This window comes from Aethina tumida, chromosome 1 (genome assembly GCF_024364675.1).
Source record: "Aethina tumida isolate Nest 87 chromosome 1, icAetTumi1.1, whole genome shotgun sequence".
NCBI lineage: Eukaryota > Metazoa > Arthropoda > Insecta > Coleoptera > Nitidulidae > Aethina > Aethina tumida.
In genome coordinates, this window is record NC_065435.1 from 52,237,159 (window position 1) to 52,258,847 (window position 21,689).

At 32.6% G+C, this 21,689-nt stretch overlaps 1 protein-coding gene across 4 annotated transcripts in view; it reads right to left on the reverse strand.

Annotated features, from left to right (window-relative positions):
• The window catches only part of LOC109594497 (hemicentin-2), a 300,510-nt gene that overhangs the window by 119,727 nt on the left and 159,094 nt on the right, over positions 1-21,689 (reverse strand). The gene's annotated exons all lie outside the window — the stretch shown is intronic.

Here is a 21,689-nt window from a genome sequence, read left to right on the forward strand (position 1 = left end):
TTTTCTGATGAGATTCTGGATTTTGCCATATGAAAAAAAACTGAGATGAGGAGGACCTTCCTATTAAAATTAAGAGCTCATATTTGGAAAGCATTTTTTAAAGGTTCCTAGGAACCAATTTTTCAGTGTTAAAAAAATAGTGGATTTTTTTTTTGACCCACCCTAATATGGATTTTTCTTTTCATTGTTTTCTATTTCTATGAGAAGCGAAACAAGTTAATTATATTCAAAGTTTTGGCCTGAATTGTGTCAATAATCATTCTTTCCAAACAATCGACGTACATTATTATAAATCTAATGAATTTGAATTACCCAAGCCAGTTGAAATATCTGAAACAGTTAACAAATAATGAAATCTGATTTACTCCGATAACTTTATCCCGCATGAAATGATAATGATGAACGAACTGCTCCAAATTAATTCCACCCCAGTTTAAAAAAAATATATATTTTATATTTTTTTAATCATATGTGTCATCTAGGTCGTATAAAAGAACTGAAACCGAAGCGTCTGACTGAAACCCGAGGTTTTATTGTGCAAATAAGTTATGCGTTGCATGGGTGCATTCCTTTAAAATTTTTGCATTCATATTTTTACCTATTCTGTTTGGCCCAAAGTTGTCCTTGTCCACGCAAAATTAATTAAATCTCCACAAATATTTCGACGATTTTGGCACGATAAATGAAAAATTGTTTCCTAGATGTTATTTCACAAAGGCAGCGGCAGAATCACATTTTTCGTCTTGGTGTATTTCATTACGCCCATGGACGCGAGCTCATAAAAAAATATGCATCTAAACAACAGGCGACCGTGATATCGGCGTTTTTAAATTTTCAATTTTTAAAATGAAACTCACGAAACGAGTGACGGATACTGCGATTCACAATGACATTTTCAATTATTAAGTATTCGAATTACAACGATACCGACTGGCCGTTCCCTGAAAAACAGGAAACGGGCAGATTTTAACCGATTGTACTGTTTAATGTGCGCTGGGGCTTTCATCACATTCAACTTCAATATGCCACGTATCCTAAACGAAGCTGCGAGCTTTTTTTTTGTTCAGTATAAATGACAATTTGAAGTTTTTTATGTTTTACTTATTGACGCTTATAAAGTTTTACGATTTGTTTCTAAAATATCACTAATAACAACATTAGTTATTGTTTTTTAATAAAAAGTTTTTAATTTTCTCGTTTGCATAACCATTACGACAACGAATGAATATAAATTGAATTATGAAATATTCATTATACATGCGACAGTACCTTAAATAATATGAATATAAGCAATAATAAATTGAACGACAGACATTAAAATCTTTATTATGGATGTAAAATAAACATAGTTTTGATTAAAATTTGACGGGGATATAAAATAGTTTTACAGAAAAGACGACATAAACTGCCATGCGTTCCGATTTCATTATTTTATTGTTGTCTTTTCAATCTATTAATTGGGGAAACATCATAAAAATATCCCTTTGCAATTATTATCTAAATAAACTCGTCAACTAATTCATTAAAATTGCTAGAAAATTAAATAATATACTTTCAATGTACATCCAATATAAGATGCGGAATATGAGGTGGGATGGAATCTAATAAATTTTGCGGGCCCGGAGGAATAAAGCGGAAACCAACTTTAAAAAGTTCTTAAATTGGTTTGCAATTGGGGATATTAACTTAGTTTGAATTATAAATCATCTCTCCACTTGGAATTATTCCATATTTTATGGGCATTTGTACTATTAAAAATTTCAGTTTGAACAATTTTAGATCTACAGGACTCGAATCAGAAATCTTTAGTATGTACTCTTTTTAATTATTTTATGACTGATCTATTGTTCAGAGAACAGTGTTATCATCCTCTCCGTTTATAAATAGATAAGATTCTTAGCTAAAAGCAATAGAAGTTATGAGATAGATAAATAAAGATGTAAAAAGAAATACCGATGATATATAATCTGACTAATGAAATTATTGAAATTTCCATTGGTGTCGGCTTCCTTATCCATTCATCGTTTCAATACACGTAAACAAATACTTGGATAACAAATGAATTACCAGAGATAACATTAATTTAAGAGATTATAAATAGGTTTATTGCATGCGTCCGTATTTACGCTCCGCAAATGGATCTTGTACAACTCATTCATAAACATCACAGTCAACGTTATAATTAATGATGAGGCATGTTGTACACAGACAGTAGTTTTTTATCAGCTCAATGGCCTTAAAGGTCGGGAATTAAATTGCCCCGACTTTTAAAATCAACAACCATTTTTTATTAATTTTTAAACGGTGAAGGTAAATATAAATTACCTTTTTATTGAAAATTAATTTATGTTTTTATTATTATATTATATTCCGAGTATTTTTCTTTATTTTTAGCTAGATAAACGTTTTTAACGACACCGATGTATTTTTTACTATTGGCAAATCTTTTACATAGCCAATTCTTCAATTTTGGCAAGAGAACATAATTTGAGGAGACTAATATTGGTGAGAAAAATATATAAGAAATTGGCAATAGTGATATACTATGTGTCCGTTCACAGCTGGCACTCAGCGGTACTTTGGGAAATATTTACGTGTCACTCCATAATTATTCAATATTTTTTTTATTATTACTGACGTGGACGGTTTTTACTGAGGGATTCAAAATGGATATCAAACAAAGTCAAACAACGAAGCAGCTAAACTACGGGTACTTCCGGAACTACTCCCGTAAATTGAATTAGCTGAAGTCATTCAAAGCTTTCAAAATAATGTAGCCTAATTATACATAGAACTGGGCAATAACTCAAACACAATAAAAGCAATAACGAGCGCACGGTTCAATCTGAACATGAATTACTCAACTTGTAACAAAAAGCACCATTATCGCAATATATAACATGAAGTATACACATTGTTAAGAGTATGATGACATGATAAATGAACAAGTATGATGGTTAATCTAAATACAAGCTCCAATTTAACAAACGAGTAGTCACACAGCAAGTCGTAGCTATTGATGTGCGGCACAATACATTATATTGACCGGGCTCCGATTATGTCAATGGATTATCTATTCATGAGAAACATATATGTAAATGTAGCTATTGAAAATATTTAGATGCAGCTTACTGAACCCATTCATGACGAATTCATTTATTTGAATTATCATACGAGCTAATGCCAGTTTTAAAAATGATTCAAACGGAACCATTTTGGTAATGTGACCAATGCTATTTAATGATTTGCAATATAATATATATTAACAACCTATTCGATTACAATATAATATATATCAATAATTATAAGTTAAAATTAATATTAATTAACATGGATAATATTTGTGGTGGGACGAACGACGCCATCTTGAATATTACGCAGTTAATTATGTTAATTTATTTTATCACTACCGTCTTACAACATATTCTCTAGAGCCAGGTTTCCTGCTGACGTTGGAATCACTGTGAGTCCGTCTACCATGAGGAGGATATAAAGTTAGTGTTAGAGCCAGAAGACGTTTCCGATACCCTCGATTAAAATAGGGGTTCCCTGCGGAGTATGGGCCAACGATCACCTTATGAACTGCAACCGAATGACGTAATTGTCTGTTCAGTGAGGTCTAGGTACACATTATATCACTCGGACAACCATATTTGAACATGGCGTGAATGTGGTGAGAGATATTATGAGCAAAACATGACTCCAACTGTTGCTTTTGAAGGTGACTTTGTAACAAAGGAATGGAATTTCTTTAGAGACACGTACGAAGTTGCTCATATTAAATTGAGAAACTATGAGTCCTCGACTACATCACGACTTGATTATTCATGCAATTATTCCATTTGCTCAGGAATTTGGGCTAGATTTCGTTTTCACGAACACAAAACTACTAGCCTCAAAATTTAGAGAAGATTGCAATGCTCTTAGAGAAGAATGGCAAGCAATGGATCAAGAATTTATTCGCTCACTAATTTTAAGTATTCTAAGGAGGGTAGAAACTGTTTGTAGAGCAAGGACACACACTTAGTACTGACTGGAAAAATGAGGTGCTTAATATTTTGCTTTTTTTAATTTTAATTTATTTTGTTTTATTAGTAATAGCGAATATTAGTTTAATTACTTGTTTAAACGTTGATACAGTTTTGTATGCCACTGATTTCTAATCTTTTGGAATAATTCAAATTATCCACTTCAAAAGATGTAATACTGGAATTTATATTCCTCATCATCAAAATCATTGATCCCCGTATATAGAGTGTAAATATAAATAAAACATACAACATTTGAAATTTAAACTTTCGTTTTCTCAAGACACCAAGGTTTGTACCAAATAAACTCGGATAAAATTAACTTAAGTGACAGTTTGATACTGAGCTCTTAGGTTTAATTTAGATATTTAAGTCGATGACAGTACGACGATTTTCCCTTTCATTGTTTTGTTTCCCCAATACCAGCTGAAAAGAATATAAAAAAGTAATATTGAGTTGTGCACGGAAAAACGCATTAACATACTTCTCAAAGTTAATAACTCGATTAACCTCGATTAATTTAATTAATGTATACATTTATACTGATGGTAGTAATCAAATATAAGCGATCCAATTATAGTTTATATATAAATCTAGGGCTGCGAGAATTAAAAGGGGCAATTACAAATAAAATCAGAATTTAGGAAAAAAACTGAGGAATATCAAAATAAGTGTCCCGTAAAAATGAAATGAGTGGAGTAAATAAAAGTGCAAAAAGTCTATAAATTTTATTGAAAGGCAGACTTGACACAGTGAAAAAGTGTTCACGTCCATTGTAACATTTTTACAGCGGTATTAATTGCATAAGTGCTCGAAGGAGGAAATGTGCACAAAATGTTGTATTTAAATACGCTGCACGAGTACAATTTCATCTCTGTATTTAAAACAGCTGCGAATTCAACTTAAGACAACCGGCGGAATAAATTGTACGCGTTCCACATTCATTAAATTACCATTAAACCAAGACGTACCGTGCTCATAACAAAACCAATTATAAAATAGGCGGACTTATACCCGCGATAATTCATCCAACGTTTAGATTTAATGTAAACTGATAAAAAATCGCCACTAAAAACAATATAGAACATTAAAATACAGCATTGTAAGCCAGATATGGCCAATAAAGTTAATCCTGGGGGTTAATCCAGTAATGTAAATTTCGAGTTTGTGCTTTTACCTAGGTTCGAGTGCGGGCTATAGTTTGCAGCATGAAATAAAATAAAGGTGGTGTATTAACGCCATTTTGGGGTTTCGGTGTAGTTCCAGATGCAATCAGAAACACCTACTCCTGCGGAGAATATTTGTGGCAAATTTACACAATGCACGTCTGCTTTACAGAAATTTAATTTCGGTGCTTTTACGGGGCACACACTATGCTAACCAAATTTATAATTTGGGTACACGTACCGCGGTCTAGTGTTATTACCGATGTGCTGTTTTTAAACCGGCGCAGTTATTTAAATTTTTCATAATTAATTCCATTTCGATATAAAACTATTCCCTTTGTTGCGATCTATAACTGGTATAAATACAAAAATTTTGCTCAATAATTCTGTGCGTAATTGGCTCCACTTATTATTCATTTGTCATGTGAAATTTTGGAACAAAAAGATATTTATAGATTCGCATAATTGGAATGAAATTTTAATATTAATTCAATCATATAATCGATCACATATATTGTGTATAACAAGTTATCATCTCAATTTTGTATCCCTGTACGTAGGCGACCAGCCATCATCCTCCCCCTCACACTTTGAACAATTCCATTTTATTGGAACTATAAAGGTTGTTTTTAGTGAGTACACTTGTCACTTGACACAATTTGCCTCATATGTATAACATCTTTATTAAACTGAAAATTAAATATATTTGCCGAATAAAACAATTCCGATGTTTATACGCTCTAGTTATCTCCGTTCGTATTATAAAATGTACCAGAGAGAACTTGTTAGCCATTGAATTTGTAGATTGCTCCCAAAAGAGGGCATTATCCTAAACTTTGTTTGTTTAACTTGCTCAGTTGATTTTCTTTTACGTAAATAGGACTTTGAAATTGGGAAATTGTTTTATCTACATTACATTTTAAATAAACCTGTACAATAAAATAACATGTGCAACTTAATTATATCCAATATAACTTTTTACATTTGAGTAAATTATAAATTTGAATCCACCTCGTACCTTTAAAGTGGTAATTAAAATTTATTTACTAAGCTGTGTTGGTGACAATATTTTACTGTCAGACAGGCAAACACAAACGATAAATGTGGAATGGAAGGGAAACGAAACTGAACGCATGTGTCGCCTTTCGCATTATTGATGACAAAAACACGCAAACTTCTAAATAAATACAAGAAGGAAAGTTTTGTTTTTCTTTGCGTTGAGAATAAAGCAGCATTTCAGACTTCTTGGGAGCAAATCTTGTAATATAGTTATCGAGTTATACACCAAGGTTTTAATGATTTACTTATATTAGGTTGTCAAGAAAGTTATTGCGTTTTTCAACTTTAGATTTTGACTCAATACATTTTTGCCAACGAGGAACAAGCTTTATACCGGTGGAATATAACTCTAGGGTTCTGGAAGCGACGAAGATGTTGAAGGCGTTTTGTGTATCATTTTGATTTTTAAAAGCATTTCTCGTGTAGGAAGTTACATGAGAGGCAGACTGTCGTATCCAAGTTCAATTTCTGCGACGTGTGGGCGAGCATTGTCATGAAGAAGAATTTGTTACTCTCTGTTCATCACTGCCGGGCACGTTTCTGGTGCATTTATTCACAGTACTTGACCGCGTATTGCCATAAGTATTTCACTAGGATTCAGAAAGCTGTAACGAATCAGAACGGCAGCATACCATCAAACAGTAACATAATTATAACCTTCTTCTGGTGTAATTTCATTTTTGGAAAGTGTTTGGCAGCTTGCTTGCAATCCACCCATTGTGCTAAACATCGTTGATTGCCTATAATGTCTACTTTTTATCACCAGTCACAATCCAATCGTGAAACAGCTCGTTCATGATGCGTAAAAGAAAACTAGACGACACTTAACGCAATTTTTGTGATGTTCATGCAATTTATGCGGCATCCATCTGTCGGACTTCCAATCAGTTCTAGATGGTTGGAAATGGATACTTCAGCAGCAAACTCTCGAACAGTGGAGCGTGAATTGGTTTCAACTAAAGCCCTCAATTCATTTTCAAGGTTCTTGTTCCCACTACATAATTTTTGGAACCACCATTGTACTTTACGTTTGTTACTGGTTCCTGTGTCAAAGTGGAACAAGAAAATTATACGAATTTGCTTCTTATCTATACTTTATTCAAAATCTTGAATAAATGACCAAATGATTTCACATCAAGACAATAAAAATATGACCGAATGTTCATCATTAAGAAACCAAATAACAAAAAGCGCATTAACATTCTTGACAATCTAATAATAAATGCTTCTTCTGTATCTACTTCTATTTAGTTGATCAAAACTCTTTTCTAATAAACGGACTACCTTGTAGTCTTTATTTATTAGTTTAATGATTGAAAGCTAGAGCAAACACATTATTTTTAACAGTCTGAAAGTTACATATATAACATCTTCGAGTTCCCCAAAGTATCTACAGGAAAGGGAATAGTGAAGTTTCGAGTATTCCAAAGGTGCGCCGAGATTATGTTGTTGCACTTACTGCGACGCAACATTGCAATTTATAGTAAAACCGCAAGTAACAAGTTGTGTATATGGGATGAAGACAAAGTTTAATAGCGCTCCAAATAAGATAATTTAGAGGCGAACAACTTCAACGCTAAACATGAGGTCAGAGAGTGGCCGTGGCATGGATTTACTCGCCTCGGCATCATCCTCGTTATAATCATACCCAACTATATTTCGTTATTTTCGACCCGGAATTAATTTAAAGCGCGGAACTTTCGCATACGTTTCCGACTGCCACATGAAAACGCGTACGGATGACGGTTATTTTCGTATCACGATCGTAACCGAGTTATAACTTAAAATTGCCGCGTTTCTAATTATTAAGATAAACGGATTAACGATCAAATCAATTCTTCTGGCTTACCCGTAGTATAAATGATATGCGAACGGCGGCGAAACAGGAAGCAAAGAATATTAAAAGATTACAATAACAATAGGTGTTACAGCATTATACTCCGTTTGTGGATCAAATTTTAATTTTCTATCAACTATTCTATTACGTCTTATTCCTAGGCTTTTGTGGTTGGGATTACTCAACTCGACGCTTTGACATCTATTTTCATCAAATTTCATTCAGCACGACAATACTCGCAGCAATTCTCTTTTATTACTGCAGGCTTTTAATTCTGGTGCGCCAACGGTTTAGTCTAAATAAATAAATGTCATCTGCAAGATAATGATAAATCTACGCCTAATGCTATTTTACTCGCCCAAAATTATTAATATCAATATCACACTTTTATATTTGCAAAACACCGACACGAAATTTACATAATTGTCGGTGCAATTAAGTCGTATGGCCACCAACGTCGATAACAAATTGCTTTTCGCCTATGATGTTGATTGTAATTTAAAATTCACTTTTATATCAAACATTTTTGCTCTCATTATTTTGGTACAACACGTTTTCAACTAGTGTTTTTTAATAACCATAACTTAATCTAGCCAAATAGTCATTTGCGGATGCATAAATTGATGCTCAAAAATCATTTAAAATGGTTTAACAAAATGCGGTTGGGCCAAAATCAATAATGCTGCTGTACTTTGACTGTCGTTTTTCATTATGTTTTAATTTCCGTGTCATATTTATGAAACTGAATAATAATAATAAACAGGAAATTGAAAAGGCTAGCTGAAACAAATTTTCATTAATCGAATGAAATGATATTTGATAAAATGCTTTTATTTGATAAGACACTTTTTGGTGGTTATTGATCTGATTTAAGGATCTAAAGGGAAATTATGCCCATTTCGTGATGTAATATTTATTGATTGCCTTTTATTGTTTGCAATAAGAGGGGATAATATTGTTAAACCACTTTTTCAATTGTTTCCGTTTGCTTTTGTATCGTTGATTGTGTTGTCCAGAGTATTTGCCAGTTACAAATTCAATTAGCAGAGGAAAATGGAAAACACGTCTTGTCACGTCTCCACACAGGTAGTTCGGAATCCTGTAAGCACCCTGCGGTTCGAGTCGGTCACAGTCAAGGGAGATACTTTTCGGTATGCCGTAATCCCTTCACCATCCCCGAGAGGCGAATTTGCCCACCGACAGCAACTCAACTGACCGTCGCGGCCCCTTTGCTCGCCCATAAAAACCGAAAAGTTTCAATCCGTAGCAAATTGTAAGGAAAATCACAATCCCGAACATGTTTGTAAACGGGAATCAAGATTGCTTTGTCATTTGGTTCAAAGGAATTCGTCATTCTATTAGGCTTTTTCAAAATTTTAAATACTCCTAAATTCGTCCACCTAAAAGTTATAAGTCTGTTGTGTTGTAACATTCTAAACATAAAAACAAAAAAATAGACAAACTAATTAAAAACTTCTCCTTATTATCATCTTTTTAAATGCATTTTTTCTTGGACTCAGAATATCGTTGACCCATTTTCTGCTGGAGGGACCTTGGAACATTGAACCTTTAACCAGGCACCGGAGAAGACTACCTAAATAATGTACAGACCGTGCCATCAAGATTAAATAAAATGTTCTAATAATAAATTGATATCGAATTTTTTCCACGACCCATACGATACATTCAAATGCTTAACGTGGAAGTACAGCAATAAGAAAACAAGGGGCGAAACAAATAAATAAATGAAGCAATTCGAAAGCGAATAACCGCACCGTTTACTTGGTCCGACATGTACAGACCATAAAAACTTTCCGACTTCCTAAATTTTTGACACAGATTACGAGCTCACGATTCATATGGGAGTCGTAGAGGGAGAAAAGAACAACACGTGACGCCATTTGCATTTTACGACAACATAAACACTAACGCATCGCGCCTATTTTTTCATTTCGCCTCCCACCTTATTTAATCGGCGACTCAGTGAAACTTTATTATGTTCTCAGAGAACGCTTCCCATGCATTATTTCGCTACGCGCGCTTTATTTAAGGGAGTTTTTGGTGTTCATACCTGTCAGATTTGTATTTTCCTCAAAAATTTATGTACATCTTAATCAATTAACTACTAGTTGTTAGAAACTGTCAGTAAACAAAGTTAAAATTGTCTTCCTTTTTTTACTTTATCGATTAAGTTGGTTAACTAAGTTAGTGGCAACTTTTATTTTTAAACAAATTGCCCTGTTTAAGTTTGTATCTTGCGGGAATTGCATGATGAACGAAATGTATAAAACGAAATAAAAGGAATGTTATAAAATATAGTGAGATAGTTTTTCATTAAATTTCCACACTACACTTTTTACTCAGAAAACTGAACTTAGAACAGATGTTATGCCATTATTGTGCTCTATGTTTTGTAATTATTTCTTACCAAGTCGTTTTTTTGTGAAGCTCCGCACAAGAAAAATGAGAGTTACATGATGATAGTTGCGAGGAAAAGATTAAAACTTCTAACATACAAAGTGGACAAAATAATAAACCACAAAACCTAAATTGTACATAAAATTTGTTTACTTTAAAATATGCACAATTGTTATTTCTTGTAAGGCAAGAATTTAGAAAATTGTATAATATGTATCCTCAGGTCAAAAGAGAAGGATTTCATATGATTCAGAATTCACCGTCCAAATTGCCTTTTATGTTACATCATTTCGCTTCAGTCATTTTGAAAAACAAGCATTTTATATCGTGATCTTTTATATTCGTAATCATTGAATTTTTTATTTCTTCTTCATGACATTCCTGCATATTGATATATTCATTCTCCATTTACGTTTCAAAGTTAATAAAACCACATTCCATTTTGTCTAAGGCAGGTATTCGTTACCATTTAATTTATAAACTTAATAAACCGTAAACTTCACTTTAAACTGATTATCGAGTATTTTTTTACGACAACCCTCCCTTGAGTTTCATGTTTTAATTTAGGGATTTCACCCTGATACAAAAGGGTGATATAAAATTTAATGAATTGTTCTCAATTTTAAAATAAAAAGAAGTCAGTGAACTGTAAAGGTTACCGACATTGCAGTTGTTATTCTCTCCTTTGTTTAGTTAAGTTAATCAAATGTCTTTGGAAACCAAACCTAAATCCAGAAGTTCAATTTGAGGCGCTCAGGAGTCAACCGTATCGGAAATGACGCAGAAAAATCGATTTAAATTCAAATAAACACGCTTTCAACTCCAGTATATTAAAACTTTACTTTTGCTCTTAACGAATCTGATTATTTGAATTATGGCAGCTGGATAACGATATTTTAATTTAAATGCTAGGTGAGGGTAAAAATTAAAAAGGGCTCTTTGTTATGTCTATATTTTTGTAGTAAAGATATTATTCTATTCCATTTATAATGTTTTCGAGGCGAAGTTTTTATGATATGCTTTTCTTCAAACTGTAAAAAGATCACAAAAGCGCCTTATTTTAAAAACTTTATCGTGAAAGGTCGCTAATTAAAACAAAAAAAAAATACATACAAAGGAAGAACTCAAAATAAAAATGAAAAGTTTTATACTTTTAAGTCCAATAAATTGTCCGTCAAAGTTTTTTAATTATACTAACTCGATGTTGTATTAAAAATTAACACGGATTTATGAGAACTGACATAACAAATTGCTCACTTTATTTAGTATTTTACTTTCATATTCTGCGGTTACATTGTATTTATGTATCTTGACAGTAATTAAATGCTAAAACTTTATTAAATGTTGTTTAATGTAAACTTGTAGATTCAACACTTGTTTTTTGAACGTAATTCCAATGCAAGTCATACTTTAATTTCCGATTGAAGTTATTGATTGACACTTTTGCTTCAAGAAGAAATCTTTGTTTTATTTCTAATACCCCGACGAAACGTGTTTGAAAACCAATAGAACCCGATATAAATAAAACATCCCATAAATAATGGATGAAGTCATTGATGGGTTTAAATAAATTTTCAGCGATGAGGGCTTATAAGGGTGTAGAAGTTCCGGAATAACATCTGCCGTTAAATGAAATAAGATTTAGCACTCTAAGAAATATAAAAAAACACTTTGTTGTTTGTTAATGAATTCTCGTGGCTGAATCTCAAAATTAAGGCAATATAACTTGATTTGATGTATCTATTTCCTGAGAACGGACCGAGATCCAACGAAAGCAATCAATCTGCGTCGGAAAAGTGCGAGGGAAAGGAACATTGGACGGACACACGGCAATCGACGATCGATTGCTGTAAACTCCATGGTGTCCCCTTCCCTTGCATTACCTATCTTAAGCGGAATGACCTCCGATACGACAACTTTCCTTCCACTCAAAAGACTGGAAGCGTAAACACCATAATCGATCTCAACTTCCCGCTTTTTTGTGCTGTGCACAACAAAGGATAACTTGTCACTTAAAACCTGATGAGGATTTCCACCTCTATAAAATGCTTTTTCGAAAGGATTACTACGGCAAATTTTGATCAAATATTAATTGAATTGTTTCTACTAAATTCTCTAGATTATTAAATACGTATTTTGATAAATTTTACAACTTGAAGATAAAAAATTCAAAGTTCCCAATCCAACTTTAAGATATCGTAATATTTTATGACATTGGAAATTTCATATCAGATTTTAAGTGACAATGATTCGGATTAAATACATTTCGGGAACGTGCCCTTTCGATTTGTACAATACCTGATGCAACATCCTGTAAATTGACGAGTATTTGTGTCAATCATCTTACATTTTTCAACGCTTGTTATAATGATTGATGAAGTGTTGAAGCTCTTCTTATATTTTCGGCGACTTTGTTTTTCTTTTTTATGCCTTTCAACCAAACTCATAAAAAATACACTTTTTGTGGCTTTCGATGCTATTCATAAAAAAACTCTTGTAAGTGTTATGAAAGATATATTCTGGCCGCGATATATCTGAAGATATTGATATTTAACATTTTAGAGTTGAGGCTATAAAAAAGTAGATATTACAACATCATAAACTTTTTCTAGTTGTTTCCGGTCATCCCTACGGCGTGGCTTTATTCGTGAGCGAAACTTTTATTTGCTACACAAACTTGTTCCAATTTATCTCACTTGTATAACTCCATACGACAGTGTAGCACATAAATACATTGGGCCTTTTTATGGGCCGTAAATAAATATAGTGAAGTTTACAAAATTTGTTTTAATTTTAAAATTTTCGATTTTGAACCGGAGAAACCAACAAAACTGCAAAAAATATTGTAATAATAAAATGTCAGGAATAAAGCGACAAGAATTGTCAAGACAAAGAAACACTGAATAAATCGAGTGCAGAAACAATTTATTTAATCCAATACATCTTTCAGGTGAACGTGTGCAACAAACATAATCACGTGAAGTAAAATTCTTTATCTGTGAAGGAAAATAGAATCCTTGGGTGTTTGAAAAGGTGTTTATAAAGGATAAAGAATAGTCAAGCGTAAATACACGCTAGGTTTGCGGACAATTTCAAAGGGGATCACTTCCGACTGCTGTATAACATGTAAAGGAACTTGGAGATTTTCCAGAATATACAGTATGTTGTTCGATATGACGTGCTTAAAATGTTTACAGCCGTCGCAATTTTGCAGGAAAAATGGGGTCGTGTTAATTGTTTCACAGCGATTATAATAAGAAAGTCTGTAATGAGATGTTACCTACATAACTTGCCATTGCTTTTTGTTTAAAAATAACTTCCATATTATTTTGTGCACGCTAATGGTAATTATATTTCCCAGGGAGGAGGCTTATAAAAAGTGTGCTAGCCAAAACACAATTAAGGAAAAATCCTTATTGCAAATGTTTCTTTTGTATTTATTTATTTGTATCATGTTGCACTGTTGTGATTAGTACTTTTATTTTTTATAACATTTTATTTTATTTAATTTGTTTCAACGCACAAAACGGTATCGGCAAATTAGAAATTAATTTTTGATAAACATCTAAATGTCATTTGAAACTGCTGTTTAAATTGTGCTTTCGCAATAATTAAATCCTTTGTTGATAATACGCAGAATCGTATGTTCTGAATTGCGTACTAATTATGATTTATTATTCAATTATTGTTAATAACAATTAATTTCATTACTGCATATTTATCATGATTTCGACGCTAAAATGTCGAATTTCGTTTAATTTTGTAACTTTTAACTGTTGGTTCCCGCTATTAGAATATTAATTAAGTTAATTTACATACCAATAAAATCTAATATTAAATTAACGATTTTATGATTGCGTTTTTGGGTCTCCCATTTCCTGTCAGTCAATAATTCTGCTTATACATTTCTCGACTTATTTATTATTACTTAGTTATGAATTGATGCGAGTTGATAAGTCAAATGTCAAACACTTTAAATTAAAATCTAATGACTAAAATAAAGATTTTTGACTGGACTCGTTATACCATATATATTTTTTTAAATCGAAGCCACGTTTTAGCAGCACGTTTTATTGTCGCGTTTTTCGCAATAAATGGAATTTAAAATTGCCAGCCTACGTGCCATTAGTGAAAAATTACTTTTTAAAGGGGAAAACCTAACTTAATTCTCGTTATTCTGTATTATTAACAATCGGGTTATCGTGTTTCAGTTTAGGAAAGAGTAGTATAAAGAATTGAGTTTTTATGTTAGTGAAATTATACTTTTATATATTAATCCAAATCCTCGAGTTTCGTTGAAACGAATCCGCTTACTACAGAAACTAATATTTTTTAGTAAATCAGGATTTTAAGTTGTGCAAAAGTTCATCTAAATGCTGAAATGGCAATAAATATATATTAACAAAAAGAAGCAATTTACTATTCGTGAACAGAAAATAAAAGTAATCAAATATCAGAAATTGGATTTTATTACTACAATCAATAATATAAAATATGTTTTAAAAAAATACACTGCGCCGGAAAAGTACTAAATATTTACAAAAGTTTGAATATCTTTTCTAAATTTTAAATTTATTTTCTAAATATTTGTTTCTGTCCGTTAAACAGAAAAAAAGACTAAACATTGACATTTATTGTAATTTTAAAACAATTAGTATTCTACTTGTAACAGTATTTTACTGTGTATGATTACACTTTAAAATCTTTAAAATGAGTAACAGAATAAATAATCGCAACATTTCAAAATAAAATTGTACGGTGGCCGTTGTTCTACAAAGAATGAAAAAGTCAAAATGAGATACCAAATCGACTAAATGTGACACAATTGGTGATTTCAAAAGTTATTAAATGAAGACTTAGACAGGGCCGAACAAGAAAAACTACACCACAATAACATATTTAAGAATCCAAGCCCTCAGACAAAGGTTTGTAACCAGTACTTTACTGCAGCAACAGGTTTCATTGACTTATTATATAAGAATAAACCAAGACACCATAAGGAGAAGATTAAAAGAAGATAATCTAATCCTTACTGATTTCAACATATCATAGGGATTGACTGAATTTCGCTCGAGAGTTATTTCATTGGGGAGAAGCTGAGTAGAGTTATGTATTGTTTAGTGATGAGCCTAGGTTTCTAGTGATACCGAAGATTGAAGAGTATACCGAACGAAAAGTATTTGATCCGACTGCATTTTGAGAGGAACACGAGCAGACTTTTACTGTCTTTATCATACAATATGTCTCTCTCAAAATTCAGTAGAATCAAACGCTTTTCGATAGGTATTGCCTACCAGGAAAACATTACGCTCAATGTAATTCAGCTGAAAACTTTATTTTTATGCATGATAATCCTCGAGACTAGCTTGTTCCGCTAATAAACTGACCAGTTAGAAGTCTAGACTTAAATCCAATTGAACATCTATGGGACGATATGAGAAAAATAAATAAATAAAACTCTTTAAACTAAAGGAAAAGATCATAGAAACTTGGGAGGACATTGATTAGGATGTCATAACATTAATTTTAAGTATGAGGCGTTTTAAGTTGTCAGTAGGTCATTAACGCACGTGGTGAAAATATTCCTTATTAGTGTAAAGAAACATAACTTGTGTTATGTTAAAATTTTGTTATATTTAATTATTTCTCTAGTAGCATTATATTTTTTTCTTTTTCGTAGATTTTCCTTAAAAGTGTATTCTTAATTTATTAAAAAAATAACAATAATAATATAAGAACAGTAACATACTTATTTCATTTTTGTTAATTGTTAAAAGTAATCCAAAATTTTGTCTCGCAGTGTAGTTATAGAAATTAATTTACAAATACATTATTAACACGTGTGTATTAAAATGTTATTAAGAAATATATAACACATCAGCCGAATGATTGATGTCGTCGGTTTTATTACATATCCAACGAAAACTAATTTAATTAATGTGACCAAGCGAATAAATTAATAAATTTCGATGTGTGACAAAAAAACTGACCAAGTAAAACCCACACAACATTGTGTCACAATGTGAACGTTGTATCATCACCAGAACGGAAATAGAGATCCAGAGGGGGACGAAATTAAAGTTTGTCCACTCGGCCCAATACACAGGGAACAATCTCGGCGCAACAAAAACAACAGTGGCAGAGGTCTTATCTTTACACAAACCAAAACCGGGCCCTCGCCCGCCATCCCACCTAATGACGTTTGGCATCGCGTCTTGCAACAGGGTTTTTAGTGGGGCCCCCTTTTTACCGACTGCCTCTCTAGCACTTAGAGTATTTGCCTGGCAGCCATTATAGTTCCGGGTAATTGAACTTTAAAGCTCTTTGTCTTCGGTAACCTTCTTTAAATGAATTGGATATTATTTGCTGTCTGGATTAACTTGCTTTCAGCAGCGCGTTCGGACCCACTCGGATTTTCATTTAGATTTAGATAGGTAAAAAATCTGCAGTGCCTCTTAACAAGCTTTCATCAAACTTTTCGTGTTCCTTTTTAAGGCGCCGTTTTAAAGAATACATTTTTATGTTAACCGTTTTTTTCAAGCCCCAGTGTGCGTATGCGAGTGTGTTAGAACAAATATTATATTTAATGCATTTTGTCAACGTTTGTGTATCTCTATTATTGCCACGTCTCGGTCATCTTCGCGTCATGTTTTCTTGATCCTTTATTGTTATTAACCGTAAAACGGGATGACACCAAGGACGTCTTTATTTTTATACGACGCCATTTAGCCAACTTTAATGGCATACTACCAAAAATAATATCCGGAATATAACGTGAGTTCCGGAAAAGTATTTTAATATGAGGGCGAAAAGGAAAACACTTTGAGAAAAGTAATTATATACGAATTTTACAAACAGACGTTTTACGTGACGAACGTTTCATAGTTTTGATATTCAATTACGTTTCAGGTGTATGGGAAAATTGCGGTTTTTTATTTTTAACATTTATTCGAGCTTAATTTTAAATTTAGATTTCTATGCGGCAATATTTATTTTATTGTGTTATTAAATAAATAAATTGTTTTAAATATCAGCTTGGGTATTTTTTAAAACATGTTCACATCAATTAATTTGATGCATACGACCTGTTTCATGTTACAGGTAATGTAATACCAATTTTTCAATTTATTTTGCAAATGTCAACGATACCTCAATTTTATAAATACATGTGGGACGTGCCAAATCGACCACTTTTGAACACGACCCCTTTGGATTTTGCATATACAGGTTTTTTACTTCTCACTATTATAACTCTGTCAGTAATTGACCAAATAACACGCTTTTTCACAAGTTTTTTTACCAATGAAATATCCATTGATACTTCTTCTTGATCTTATCCATCCCATCATGGGTAACTTTTCCTTATATTTCCTTATTCATTTCACTTAATTGAAAGACCATAATAGTGTTCAAAAGTATGAAATTAATTATAATTTTTTTTTCACTTCATTAGATGAAAGAAAAATATCAATAAGAAATTAAACCAAAAGCAACTTAAAATTTATTTTACACGGGACTGATGAACTGTTAATAGAGTCTGTACACTATAGAGTGGTCAACATTAAATGAGGCGGCCACGTCAACTTGTCTTGAGCCTGCCTGAAGCATTCCTACAGCACTATGTCGCTCAAATTCTGACAAATGCCGTCTCTATATGATTTTAAGAAAAGGCAGTAGAAATTGGTTGTTAAATCTTGAACAGAGTTAATATCAAACTGAATATTTAAATATCGACTGAAACCTATGATGTGTTTTTCGACTTAGGTTTTATAGTTTTCCTTTTAATGTTTCTTGTTAGATTGTCAGTGATTGTCCCATCTATGCAGGAGCTTATTTTATAACTCTTTTATTGAATTATACAATGACCCATATATTCTGTGACCCAAATGGAAAATAAAATAAATGCGCAAATGTTTGTATTCACAAAGTGACAATTGTCTAGACAATTTTTTCTTTTAACTGAGGAACCGTGAAAGTCAATTACAATTTATATTGGATCAAGGTGGGTTAATATTGGTTTTACCTTAATTCTAATTATTTAAAGTTCAGGGATCAGTCGTGTTTCAAATTAGAACACAAAGGTGGCTAAGTAATATATGAATTTAGTAGGAAAACGGTTTTAAGGTATTTCATATTTAATTTAAAATGGAATTAGTGTTACGCTGAATAATAAATTAAATTTTATTAATATATTTAAAAGCAATATTAATCCAGCATGTTGTGCAAAGAAATGTTATTTTAATAACACAGTGCAAGTGACCTACTTTGTGACAATTAAATAATTACTTACCACTGACTTACATTAAAATAGTACTTGTAATTTTATTTGTTTTCATGAGTCCTTGACTGGCTATTCTATTTTCAGACTTATTGACCTTCGCAAACAATACAAAGAACTTTACCGCTAGTATTTTGCTAATTACATTCCCAATTCGGAGACCTTCTGTGAACGAGACCTGGTTCTGACCGTTAAAGCCCAAATTCAGTCCTTTAACCGCTAATAAAATTCCAAATAAAGTCGGAATGAAAACTCCCAACGTCCAAGATTCAACCATCTGATTAAATAAAATTCTCGGTGACAATCCTTAGTTTTATTGCGGGGTCTCGTTAAATTTTTTCTTTCTCAACATAACTAACAAGTATAACCCCACGAACATAATTTAGCATATAAAAATCAAAAAATTTATCGCTCACAATTTGAAACGCCTTCATCAGCAGTTTTGTAATCAAAATGTGTGGAACTTGTCACCGAGAAAAAAAACCGATTGTTTCGTATAAACCCAGTTTATGATTTTCTCCCACACACTGCAGAGGAACGACGTATCCTGTACATAAAATTGATCAAACGGAACGAGACAGTTCCAATTCCAGTTCTGCAGGAATTTGGAATATATTGAGCATGGATACACGCAACACGCATTTCGCCTAAAATGTAAAAGCGGGGACACCCATTCAGTCGGTCACTTTATTTTACGTTACAAATGCGAGTTTTTTCCTCTCCACTCATGCTACCTTCTGCTTTTCCACGATTCCTTGTCATGTGAAATATGCTGATTTTGGGCCGTTTATTTCGCCCGTCTAAATTAGCCAGACGTGATTCCAAGTGCTCGGGATCGGAATGGAAATGTTCCGCATATTTATGTAGATCAGAATGGAAAAGTTCTCTGTCATACAATTTCATTTTATACCATTACAAATTGAGCCTACTAAATAATTTATAATATCGAATGGTATTTGCTCAGTTTGTCATATGATCTATAAACAGTGTGTTTTAAAAATATGGACGAACGTCCGTGAATCATTATTAACATAATATTTCGTGCGTTAAACAGAAAAGTTCGAAATCCCATGGTTGCGAACGCCGTTTAGAAAATACAGGTCCGACAAGTAGGCGTTATTAATAGCGCTCCGTTGACTCTGTAAGTAGTGAATAAATTTTCTTCTCTGAAAATAAATTTATCTCACTCAATATTCCTTTTCAGTTTGTGTCTGGGTCCATGCATAAGGCCGGGTCATAGCGATAAAAGATAAAATCTGCTGACCGGTGACAGACGATAACTTAAAAAACAAATGAAAAATCTCCGCCCGGATCATAAACTGAATTAAAGTGAGAACGAACGGACGATTTCGGTGCGAAAGGGCCCATAAAAATCTATTTCGTCGGACGATTTAAAAATTATACTAATTCCATTGCTTGTCCTTATCTCGTCCCGGAGATTCTATCCTTGGTTTATAGTTTTCAATTTTTTCGGGGTGTATTTAATTTATCGCCATCATCTAATGTTATTATGTAGCAATTTAAATTATTACTCGGTCGTAAACAAAATTTCGTTTCCTCTTGAATTCAGACACGACAAGAAAATGACAACAAAAAGAATGACAGAAAACGTGGAATAGGCCTAAAAGGGAAACCATTTAAAAAAAAAACGTACAAAAGCTCTACCTTATGAATGGTGTGGAAATCAGATGAAATTATGGGACAAATTATTCCGGACGGCACCAATTCAACTGAATTCCAATATAACTGACATAATAATTAAGCCTAAATGTGTGCGAAGAAATTGAAACTCACACAAATTAGGACTAGTTGCCATAAATTTTGCCAGAAAGTGCCGATGAGAAAAATTCATTTCTCGCCGAATCGATGAATTAGTGATGGATAGCCATGTCAATATTTGAACGGTGGCACAAAACCAACGTATTATTCTCGCGTGTTTTACAACTGCCCGAATAAACCGGCATATAATCAACCCTTACCGATAGCGCGCAAATATTTAGCTGACGCCAGTTTTATAGAAAACCAGTTCTTTTGGGTTAGTTTAGGTCATTCGCTCAAACCATGGACATGCCATGGTCTAAATATCAATTTCTATCACGAATTGTGAGAAATATATTATTGCTCTTTTGTCCTAGTGACAAATTAGAGCACACGAGGATTATCACGAACTTCAGCGAGTTTTGCAACTCAATGACGTAATGATATGTGATGGGGCCAATCATTACGCCAAACTCGGGCAATCACACTTCCATATGCTGCCAAGTTAAATAGACACCCTGTAGGAACGAATGTTATTACAGATTTCATTCTTAATTTGAATACAACGCTTTTGTGATTAAATTCGAAAATCGTTGTCGTCATGTGATGAGATTAATGGTCCAATTTAATAATGATCACAGTTAATGATTTTTTAATTATTTCATTAATTAATGGAATTATTATATTGCATACTTTATCGACTTTTTTACCACTTCTTTAATCCATTTTTTTATTATAAACATGTTTCTTCTGGCATTAAATCATACGTTTATTCTGTAATTTTTTGTTTCCTATAATGATGCACAATCTAGCCAAAATTACAACTTTAATGGAAAAATTTCTTTTCTCTTTTTAAGAATTTGTACATTTGGGGAATGTTTCGACCACATCATCATATATTACCATTAATCATTAATCTGGAATTTGTATTTTTTTAATTTATATATATTTGACAACATTTCTTTCAGAAAAACATAATGCAGAAACATTCAAAATGTCCAAATAATCTATTTGATATTTACTTTAAAAAGTAATAATACTACATTTTCCACAGATCTTTATAATCCAGTTCAATTGAACACCGAATCCAATTAAGGTTTAGATTTAATAGTGCCGCTCTCTCTAAACCCGCATGTGAGCACTGA